Raw genomic sequence first — 10,829 nt, 5'->3', positions numbered from 1 at the left:
AAAGGACAAGAGTGGCGAGAGTGAAGGAATATTTTTACACATTATTAATTAGCACAGAACAATTGTAATATTGCTTTCTGTTTCCTCTCTGTGAAAGACTGAAAGTACATGTAACTATTTATCAACTGCACAACCAACTGAGCCCTCAGTGAAAAGCTAGAGACATGCAGCTACTCCAGGATTGTGTGCATATAACATATGCAAACAAACATTTCCTTCTTTTGAACTCACTGAATGTTCTAGCCACTGATCCCATTCAGTGCTTTCTGGCATTGCTTCATATGCTTCCTAGAGTCACCATTCAATCCGTAATTTAAGATTAACCTATAGAAAATAAACTGACAAATTTACATAAATTAAATACACGAATTAATAAATAATATTGTGTGTGTTCGTCTTATAAGGTGTCTAGGCATGCTAGCAAAGAAGCCAGCCTTTCCCTAACAAGGATTAGGAACTTTTCATATAGGCAGGTTGTGCTATAATTGTTCATGATGGGGGTCCTTCTATCTGTCTTTGAAGCAGCTGATATAGGCCACTGTCTGATAGACCATTGGAAATACTCCCTTTTACTAACGTAGTAAGCGGTGGCCTAGAAGAAATTCATCACGTCACTGAAGATGCCATCGCTTGGCTAGCTGACTATGCACATGCTAAATAAACAGTGCTCCATCAATAATGGAGAGGAATTCATAGACTGATACTTCATGACTAGAGGGGACCACTATGACCATCACCTCTTACACACAATCACAGAAATGTAGGGTTTGAAGGGACCTTGAGAAGTCACCCAGTTCAGCTTCCTCTGCTAAGGCAGGACCATCCTTGACAGGTGTTTGTCCAACCTGTTTTTAAAAGCCTCCAATGACTGGGATTCCACAATAGGGTGACCAGAGAGCAAGTGTGAAAAATCGGGATGGGGGAGTAATCGGAGCCTATATAAGAAAAAGACCCAAAAATCAAGACTGTCCCTATAAAATCAGGACATCTGGTCACCCTATTCCACAACCTCCCTGGAAAGCCTGTCCCAGAACTTAAACTATACTCATTGTTAGAAAGTTTTTCCTAACATCTAATCTAAATCTCCCTTACTAAAATCAAGATATCACATCTACTAGTTTCCCCCATATCTACTTGGTCAGTAATCCTGTCAAAGAAGGAAATTAAGTTGATTTGACATGACTTGTTCTTGACAAATCCATGCTGACTATGCTTTATAATCCTATTATCCTCTGGGTGTTTACATAGTGATTGTATAATTTGTTCCAGTATCTTTCCAGGTATCAAAATTAGACTGACTGGTCTCTAATCCCCTAGGTCATCTTTATTCCCCTTTTTAAAAAGATAGGCACTATGTTAGCCTTTCTCAGTCCTCTGGGACCTCACCCCTCCATGAGTTTTCAAGATCATTGCTAATGGTTCCGAGATTGCTTCAGCTAGTTCCTTAAGTACCCAAGGATGAATTTCATCAGGCCCTGGTGACTTGAATATATCTAACTTATCTAAATACTCTTTAACCTGTTCTCTCCCTATTTTGGCTTATGTTCCTTCCCCCTTGGTGCTAATATTAATTGTGTGGAGTATCTGGTCACCATTAACCTTTTTAGTGAAAACAATAAAAATCAAACACCTCAGCCACCTTGACGTCACCTGTTATTAACTCTCCTTCTCCACTAAATAGAGGACCTACACTTTCCTTAGGTCTTTCTCTTGCTCCTAATGCATTTAAAGAACCTCTTATTTCCCTTCACGTCCTTTGCTATGTATAACTTATTCTGTGCCTTAGCCTTTCTGATTTTGTCCCTACATGCTTGTACTATTCTTTTGTACTGCTCTGTAGACATGCCAGACTCACCCCTGCGGCGCCTCCTGCTGGTTATCCTGGGAATTAGCTCAATCCAGCTCGGAGCACCCTCTGCAGGCCAGTGATCTGCCTTCCAGCTACTGCCCCCCCCCACCGTGTCCATCCCAGGACCCCACTGCCCCTTTAACTGGGTCTCTCCCCTCCCAGGGGAACCCTTAACTCACTACCCCCACTTCACCTCAGAATATGTCTACTGCCAGTCACCATCTAGCCCCTGCTCCCTGGGGCAGACTGCAGTGTACATGCCATTCATCACTGGCAAAGAGGGGTTTGGACCTGCTGCCTTTGCCTACCCCTGGGCTGCCCCCTGCAACCCCCAGTACCTCTTGGCCTTATGCTAGGCCACAGCCTGGGGCTTTCCAGGCTGGAGCTCCCCAGCTCCTCTACCTTTCCCCAGCCCTGCTCCACTCTGGGTACCTTGTGTCTAGCTCTCTGCAGCCAGACCCTTCTCCCTCTACAGCCAGAAGGAGACTGAGTGGGCTCCTGGCTCACAGCCTTTTATAGGAGCCAGCTGTGGCCTGATTGGGGTGTGGCCCAGCTGCGGCCATTTCCCCAATCAGCCCAGCTTTTAGATCTGCAGCTTTCAAGCCCTGCCAGGCGGCTTTTTAAACCCCCTCAGGGCAGGAGCGGGTAACCAACCCCCTATATGCTCCTTAGCAATTTGTCTGCTTCCACTTTTTGTAGGATTCCTTTTTGATTTTCATGTTATTGAAGAGCTCCTGACGGAGCCACATTGGCCTTTTACTATTCTCCCTCTTTCCTTCACATCAGAATAGTCAGGGCCGGCTCTGGCTTTTTTGCCGCCCCAAGCAAAAAAAAGGGGGGGGGGGCGCCGGAGCGGCAAAGCAGGGGAAAAAAACCAAACACAGCGCGGCCAGAGCGGGGCGGGGGGGGGGGACGACAAAAAACGGCATGGCTGAAACTGCAAAGTGGGGGGGGAAAACAACAACAACAAAAACCACGGTGTGGCCGGAGCGGTAAAGCGGGGGGGGGGGAACAAACACAAAAAACGGTGCGGCTGGAGTGGCAAAGAAGGTGAAAAAAATAAACAAACCTGCAGCACAGCCGGAGCGGTAAAGCAGGGGGAGGGGAACAAAAAAAACCAGCACAGCCAAGAGCGGCAAAGCGGGGTGGAGGGAACAAAAAAACGGCGCGGCTCGAATGCCGCCCCCTAGAATCTGCTGCCCCAAGCACCAACTTGCTCAGCTGGTGCCTGGAGCCGGCCCTGAGAATAGTTTTCAGTTGTGCCTCTAATACTGTCTTTGAGAAACTGTCAGCTCTCCTGAATCCCTTTATCCCTTAGACTTCCTTCTCATTGGACCTTACCTACTTGTTTTCTGAGTTTGTTAGGGTCTGCTTTTTTTGTAGTCCACTGTCCGTATTGTGCTGCTTTCCCTCCTTCATTTCATTAGAATAATTAAATCTATCATTTCTTGATCATTGTCACCCAAATTGCCTTCCACCTTCAGATCTGCAACCAGTTTCTCCCTGTTGGTCAGAATGTGTCTTCTTGCTTACTTACTCCACTTTCTGACATAAGAAGTTGCCCCCAATACATTCCAAGAACTTATTGGAAATTGTATTTTGCCATATGACTGTTCCAGTGGATGTCTGGGTTAAAGTCTCCGATTACTACCAGCTCTTGCGTTTTGGATATTTCTGTTATTTGTTCTAGAAATGCCTCATCCACCGCCTCTTCCCGATTTGGTGATCTGTAGCAGACACCTACCATGACATCATCCCTGTTTTTCCCCCTTTTACCTTTCCCCCTCCCAGAGACTTTCAACTGGTCTGCCATTCACCTCCTTGTGGACCTCAGAACATGCTTTATAGATCAAAAATATATACACAACACCTCTTCCCGATTTTTCCTGTCCTTTTCGAACAAGCTATACCAATATTCCAGTCATGAGATTTATCCCACCAACTCTCAGTGATGCCAATTAAGTCATACCAATACTTCCAGTTCTTCCTGCGTATTCCCCCTACTCTTTGCATTTCTGTATCAGCACCTAAAATGTTGAACAGACCCCCCACCCCCGATTTTCCTCTTATTGCTCCTGTGACCTGATTATAATTTTCCAAATTCTCCCCTCCAACATCTAGCCCCCCATTAAGGTTGCTTTTTTATGCTTACCTGGGGCCATTTGTCACCTGCCCCCTTTGAACCTAGCTCTCCTCACTAGGCTGGTTAGTTGGTGTGCAAAGATGCTCTTTCCTTTCCTGGTTGGATGGACCCCATCTCTTTCCAGCAGACCTCCTTCCTCGAGCAGAATTCCAGAGTTGAGGAAGCTGAAGACCTCTGGTCAACACCACGTGCACAGCCATACATTCATCTCCAAGATGCACGTGTCCCTGCCTGGCCCTTGTCCATCCACCTAGCTGAGGGTAAGAACACAATCTGTGCTGCTGACTCCCTTACAGTCTCTCCCAGAACCCCATAGATACTGCTGATGTTCTCATGTCATACTGGCAGTATCATTAATGCTCACATGAATGAGCAGCCTGGGATAGTGGTCAGAGGGACAGATGAGCCTTCGCCATCTTTCCGTAGGCAGTATGTCTCTCAGGACATCATGTCAGGTCAGCCGATGAATGCTTCTATCCTTCTCAGAATGGAGACCCTTCTCACCAGCACCCCATGCCTCTTCCTCTTGGGTGCAGTGGCCATAAGTTTCCTAACCTTGGGGGCAGGTAACTCCTTCTCCTCAGCCTTTGGGGTCTGCTCCTTACCTACTGTTGCCAATACAGCATATTGGTTCTTGACCACAATGGAAGGAGGAACTGGGTTGGGTGGTGAAGCACTGTCTATCACCTGAGGTGGCCAGCAGCCAGTTCTCCTTCCTCCTCTGGTGCCACTGTATTCATCTAGCATCCTCTATCCCAGATATTTTCATGTGCATCCTGATGAAGTCCTCATGCTCCTGGATGCTAAGCAGATGAGCCACCTTCTCCTACATCGCACAGGCAGATAATTTCACTCAGTAACTCCTGCATCTAGCCAATAACTTGAAGTTGAACTAAAGCAAATATTTTAGAAAGATATCCAGTCAGATTTCCTATGACTGCCAGTGATAGGAAATCTGTTGCATCTTGGCAAGCTGTTCCAATAGTCATTTGCTGCTAAACATTTGTACCTTATTTCTACTTAGAATTTCATGTCCAACTTCAACTTCCAGCCATTTGATAGGTCTTTGTCTGTCTAATTATTTAATACTTACAAACTTCTGTTGTAAATTCTGCTTTAATCATCGATTAGCCAGGCTATACATACTTAGCTCTTTTAGGCCAACATGTTCTGAAAACTGCATGTATCCTAAGTGAGATTTGAATTTCCCAAAGTTCAGGATGTGTTCAGTGCAGGGAGTTGGTTCAGACCCATCTTTAATATATTTTATTTACCGAAACATATATAATGTACATATACTTGTATCCTATGATGGGTTGTCCACCCCACATGGGATTGGAAGGGGTTAAGATGGCCAGGCTGGCCAATTAACTCCCCAGGCTGCACCTGGAGCAGCAGCCAGGGAGCAGGGAGCTAAATGATTCCATGCAGGCATATCTGCAGGGACAGGTGGGGCCTATAAAGCCAGGAAGTTGGCTACAGATGAGGGGATTCAGGAAGGCAGGGAAATAGGCTGCAGCCACTCACTGAGTGGAGGGAGTTGGGAGGCTGACAAACCCAGAGAGAGGGGAAGCTAGATTAGTAGGAAGTTGCCCAGGGAATCAGAGCAAGGGGTAGGGCCATGCAGAGACTTCAGCTGCTTGCTATAGGGTCCCCAGGCTGGAACCCAGTGTAGAGGGTGGGGCTGGTTTCCCCTTCCAGCCACTGGGAAGTGGCAAGGGCATTGGATCAGCCAGCCAGTCTGGAGGGACTTTGAATTCCCCAGAAGGGGAGGACCTTAGTGACCTGGAAAGAGGGCCCAGCTGTGAAGAGGAGACTGCAGGCCCTGGAGTGAGAGGGGGCGCAGGGTAAGACACCCCAAAAGGGGAGCACAACACCTGGCAGAGCTAATTCCCAGGACAGCCAGCAGGAAGTGCTGCTATCGGTGAGTTAACCCCGTGACATATTCCTTTTCTAATCACACATCTGTCTATGGTTGTGCTGTTCTTTTTCTAATACACTAAGCCAATACATACCGTCATACAAAAAAAACCCCAACGTCCTAAAAATTGTCCTTATGTTCAGAAAGTTCATCTTGTTCTTTAGGCGATTTATAAAATAGACATGTAACTTCTTGTCCAGAGTGTTCTGCAAACAAGAGATAAGTGTTTTAAATACTGCATCTTACTAAATTCAACCTTCAGCAGGAAGCCAAGCAGTACAGAATATAAAAACAACTGCACAGCTTTAACACCTGGAAGTTCAATATCCACCATCACGTAAGTACATCTCAAGTCCTAATTAACGCTTTTTAAAAAATAGACATAGAAGTATTGAAATACGAGATATAAAGTAACTGCAGTACAGACACCATTAGAATGTTTAAGAATACTCTCCGACCAAACACACATTCTCCACTTTTTTGAAAATTATTGGGTGTTGACCTGTGGCCCAATATTTTATAAAGTGATTAATGGTTTTTGGAGGCTCAACCTGAGACAACTCATAGAGGCCTGCTTTTAAGTAGGTAGGCACTCAGCACTTTCTGAAACAAGCCTCTACAAGGCAAGTTGGGTACCCAAAAATTAAGGCCTCCAAATTTTGGCCATGGTACAGAACTTGGGGGAAAAAACAGATCTCACAAGGAATTGCCAAGGGATTGTCTCATCAATATTTAAGGCAGGCAAAAATGGAGAAAACAAAGGCAAAGGAACATGAGATGAGCAGAAAGCAGTGAGCTGGAAATGTGGAGGAAGACTGTGCCTGCAGCACTTTGTTGAGAAGGATGAGCACCTGTTCAGTAATCTATGCCTGCATTATCTGGGAGTGCTGCCACTCCTACCGATCAGAATTCCAGTAATCACGCAGGAAGTCCCTGGTGTGCAAGTTTAAGCAGCGTACAAAGAACACATGCATAGGTGGTGCCAGCCTCCTTCACAGCACGCACCATTGTCAGCGTCCTTCTCTGATGAAATATTTCCCAGTGGTGTGCCTTCCAATCTGGTGCAGTGGAGGAGCGGGGAGTTCTAAGGATGGCTAAATCTGATCTGAAATAGAGCAGGTGCCCCATCCAAAGACTTGAATCATGTAGGTGTGTGTGTCCAAGAATAGGATTAATGGGAATTGCGGAGATGTTCAGGCCAACCGACTGCACCTTTGATTCCTTGGTTGAGCTCATTGAGATTCGCCAGCCTGATGTTGGAATTCAAAGCTTTTGTCCTGAGTGACTTCCTTTTTTCCTGCGAATGAGGTTCTATTGGGCAGAGTCAAGATGTGAGAACCTCTAATATAACCCACAGTTTTAACATGGGCACTGGAGGATTGTAAGCTCTCCAGGGCAGGGCAGGTGCTTTCTGTACAATGCCTAGCACAATGGGGTCCTGATCCATGACTAGGCTCTTAGGTGCTATGGTAATACAAATAATAAATGACATCAACTATAAACCCCACCATGGAAGTTTCTCGGGGTGGTCTCTGGCTCAAGAGATTTAGGATTGGGGACTGGAATGGCCCTTGGGGAGAATGGGTTACACATAAGATTGCCAGGTGTCTGGTTCTTGACCTGAAAGTCAAATTATCAGTACAGTAGCTCCTAAATGGCCAATACTGAATGAGTAATATATATATCTAATCACCTTCATCTGGCTTTCTACCTAAAACTCAGGAAATATTTTATTTTCAAGGAGAAACAGAACATCTGGCCCTGTGCTTTAACCAGGAGGAGTATGGTGACGTGTGTTCTCTCCCTTCTCTACCCCAGCCTTCCTGCATGATCTAGGGCAAGTCATTTCACTTCTCTGTCTCTCTGTTTCCCATCAGGAATAACACTTCACAGCAGTGTTGCTTCCTTAGTGACTGTAAAGGGCTCGGAGATCTTCAGATGAAAGGCAGTAGAGATATGCAAGTTATTAGTTATGATCATAACACTCCTAATGCAATAAGTATTAAATATTCTACTTTTAATTACTAAATCTGAGACTATTAATATTGGTGACTAATATAAGAAAGTTGTTTCCTGTAGGTTTAGAATATTCACTGCCAAATTCTCACTTTCTAGAAAGACATTCCCTAACACACCGGGAGATGCAGTGTAACCATACTTTAAACCAAAGGCAGGGAACTAGTTAATGACAAGACATTTCTTTCCAAGCTGATCTTATTGTGGGGAAATTTCTGAAGCACAGGGCACATGCTTTATAATCAGCTATAGTGACTCTGCAGGATTTCTGCATTATGCTGGTGCAGTCAGATGCACAAAATTCTATAAAAGTCAGTCAAATTCTGTGAATGTTTTCATCTTTTTCTATTGAATGCTATGTACCACTATTTCTGCGGTGGCTTGGCAAGTGGTCATCTTATGGCTAAACTCCTCCTCTGACCCACACTGCAGATAAAAGAGCCATGTGAAAGATAGCTGAAATATGTTTGCTGACAAGTATTTTCCCCCCAACAAAAATGGCTTTTAAAATTATATACATAATTTTAATGAAAAGTTTTCATATTTTAAAATATTTTTTCTTAAACTAAAAAATGAAAAGTCATCATTTGATTCAAAAAAACCTTTTTTAGATTTTAATAAATTTATTATTGTTGTCAGGTTTTGGTTTGCCCCCCAAAGCCACCCACTCCTTAACATTTTTTGTTGTACAAATCCAAGTTTTTGTTTTGTGTGTAAAAAATGAATATTTTCAGAAAATGTTTAAAGTAAAATTTTCATATAAAATTTCAATATATTTGTTTATTTTGAGAGAAACGTAGCATTTTTCCACAGTCGGAATCTACACTGCAGATATCTACTACACAGTCTGAACTTATTCCATGCTTGCAAATCCCACTGACATCTATGGGCATTCTTCAAGTACAATGAGAACAGAATATGCAATAGATACACACAATGCAGATTTTATGCATGTGGCTCAGACAGAAGAATTTTGCCCTAAAATCCTTGATCTACATACAGGTAGACCATGCATTTTCTTATTAAAACTTAATTATCTACTGTTGTCCAAGCATCAGTGATCAAATTCAACGTCCATGATCTAACCACAAGACATGCACTGAGGGACATCAGAAGTGCACGACGGGTGACAAAGTAGTTGAATTCCATATTCTGCTCAAAGTTAAAAATAAAAATAGTGTGCAGGATGCTTATCCATACTAAAAAAATATTTGTGTGTTGGCAATATTTAACCATAAGAGGCCAAGATTTGATTTTTTTTTTTTAAACACCCATACAGGTCTATGTACCTAAGTGGGTGTAGTGAGAACAGAACTTGATCCAATATCTGCAATGGCCAAAAGCTGAAAAGAACGGAAGTCAAATTTCATTCATATCCCAGTTCTATATATTCACAATTGTGAATTGCTGTGTTTTTAAGAGGACACTTGAGCAAAGATAAGTAGTTAAGAACTCACAGCTTTGCTTGTTTCAGTGTAATCAGCAGACATTCTTTTTCCACACCACTTCTGGTGACTTTTTAATCTATAAACACCACATTCCTTAGATGTATTACATACATGTTTGCACTTTGTATGGTTAAACCAATAATAATGTAATTTCATGTGCTTAAATAGATTATCCATTGTGTTTGATATAATTTCATGTGAGTCCATTACAAATATGCTGAATTTTACACATACGGTATGCTGTCTACCAATTTGAGTGCTTCAGCAATGAATTTCTTTACTGCTAATACATAGATCTCTCTGGCTGTTTAACCAGTAAGTCATAGATGTAGGCCAGGAACAGTGGTGCAAGGACGGGGGTATGGTACCCTGTACCAGTAAGATATTTCTAGCTGGTATTCTGTGCTGGAAAGACACAGGAGGAGCAGAATGAGGGGCTGCCGTAATGAGGGGCAGCGTACCATTAAGAAATGAATTCTACCACTGGGCAAGAAGCGACTTCGAGAAGTCAAAGTCTAACCATCTGCACTGAGGCAAAGCCAAGTAAACCTAGACCATCCCTGAGAGATGTTTGTCCAACCAGTCCATAAAAGTGTTCTGTTACAGCAGACCATATGGAAGTCTCTTTTTAGAAGTGTATTATAATTCTTAAATAGGTGGGGATGAAAGTGAGTTTCATATGAAAGCATTTTAAAATCTAGATGAATGAAAATTGTCTCCCTGTTCAAAATGGAGCCAAATTCTGCCAACAGATTCACACTGCACATGTCTGGGTTTTATTGTAAATTAAATTTGTGAGGGTCAGAGCAGCTTCCCACACATCAGCCATTCTTGTATCCCCTCCCCCCAAACAGTGTCTCTCATGAGCGTAAACTTCACCTTGGCCATAACTGAACTCCCTGTCTTCCCTTCCAGACCACTCCACTCCCTGCTTTCTGTCACTTTTGACAAAACTACCATCCTCCATCACTTAAGCCTGACCTGCTGTCATCTCTGCCTGCTTTCTCTCTAGACTTGTACATTCAGGCCATTCCCCAAACTTGCCACTTTTTCCTTGGCATCATGCTGCTAAAACAAACACTCACCCAGGCCCTCATTATATCCTGTCTCGAATACTGCAGCCTCCTCCTCTATAGACTTCCTAACAGCAACCTCATTTCTCATCAAGTCCGTTCAAAAACCTGCTGCTAAGACCACTGTCCTGGCCTGTTATTTTGACCATGCCTCTCCTACTTTTGAGTCTCCCTACTGACTTCTGCTTCTCCACTGCATCAGGTGTATACTTCTTGTCCTTACTATTATGGCCCATCACAATTTGGTCTCCCTCTTCTTATCCACTTGTGTTTCTTACTGTGTTGCACCACCAATGATGCCATTCTCCACTGACCATTTCTGTGCATCTTCCACAAGCACCTTCACACTTTATTCTGTGCCACCCTTCGGAATGTAACA

At 43.6% G+C, this 10,829-nt stretch overlaps 1 long non-coding RNA gene across 1 annotated transcript; it reads right to left on the bottom strand.

The window, feature by feature from the left end:
• Positions 1–241: 241 nt before the first annotated feature.
• On the bottom strand, positions 242–6,108 carry LOC123370124. Its single transcript, XR_006579285.1, has 3 exons — positions 6,008–6,108; positions 4,002–4,818; positions 242–338 (listed from the first exon to the last, which is right to left on the bottom strand). It is a non-coding gene; the product is annotated as an uncharacterized LOC123370124 (long non-coding RNA).
• Between the last annotated feature and the right edge of the window lie 4,721 nt (positions 6,109–10,829).

Source organism: Mauremys mutica, chromosome 4, assembly GCF_020497125.1.
Source record: "Mauremys mutica isolate MM-2020 ecotype Southern chromosome 4, ASM2049712v1, whole genome shotgun sequence".
NCBI classification, from domain to species: Eukaryota; Metazoa; Chordata; order Testudines; family Geoemydidae; genus Mauremys; species Mauremys mutica.
This window is presented reverse-complemented; position numbering and strand designations above follow the sequence as displayed.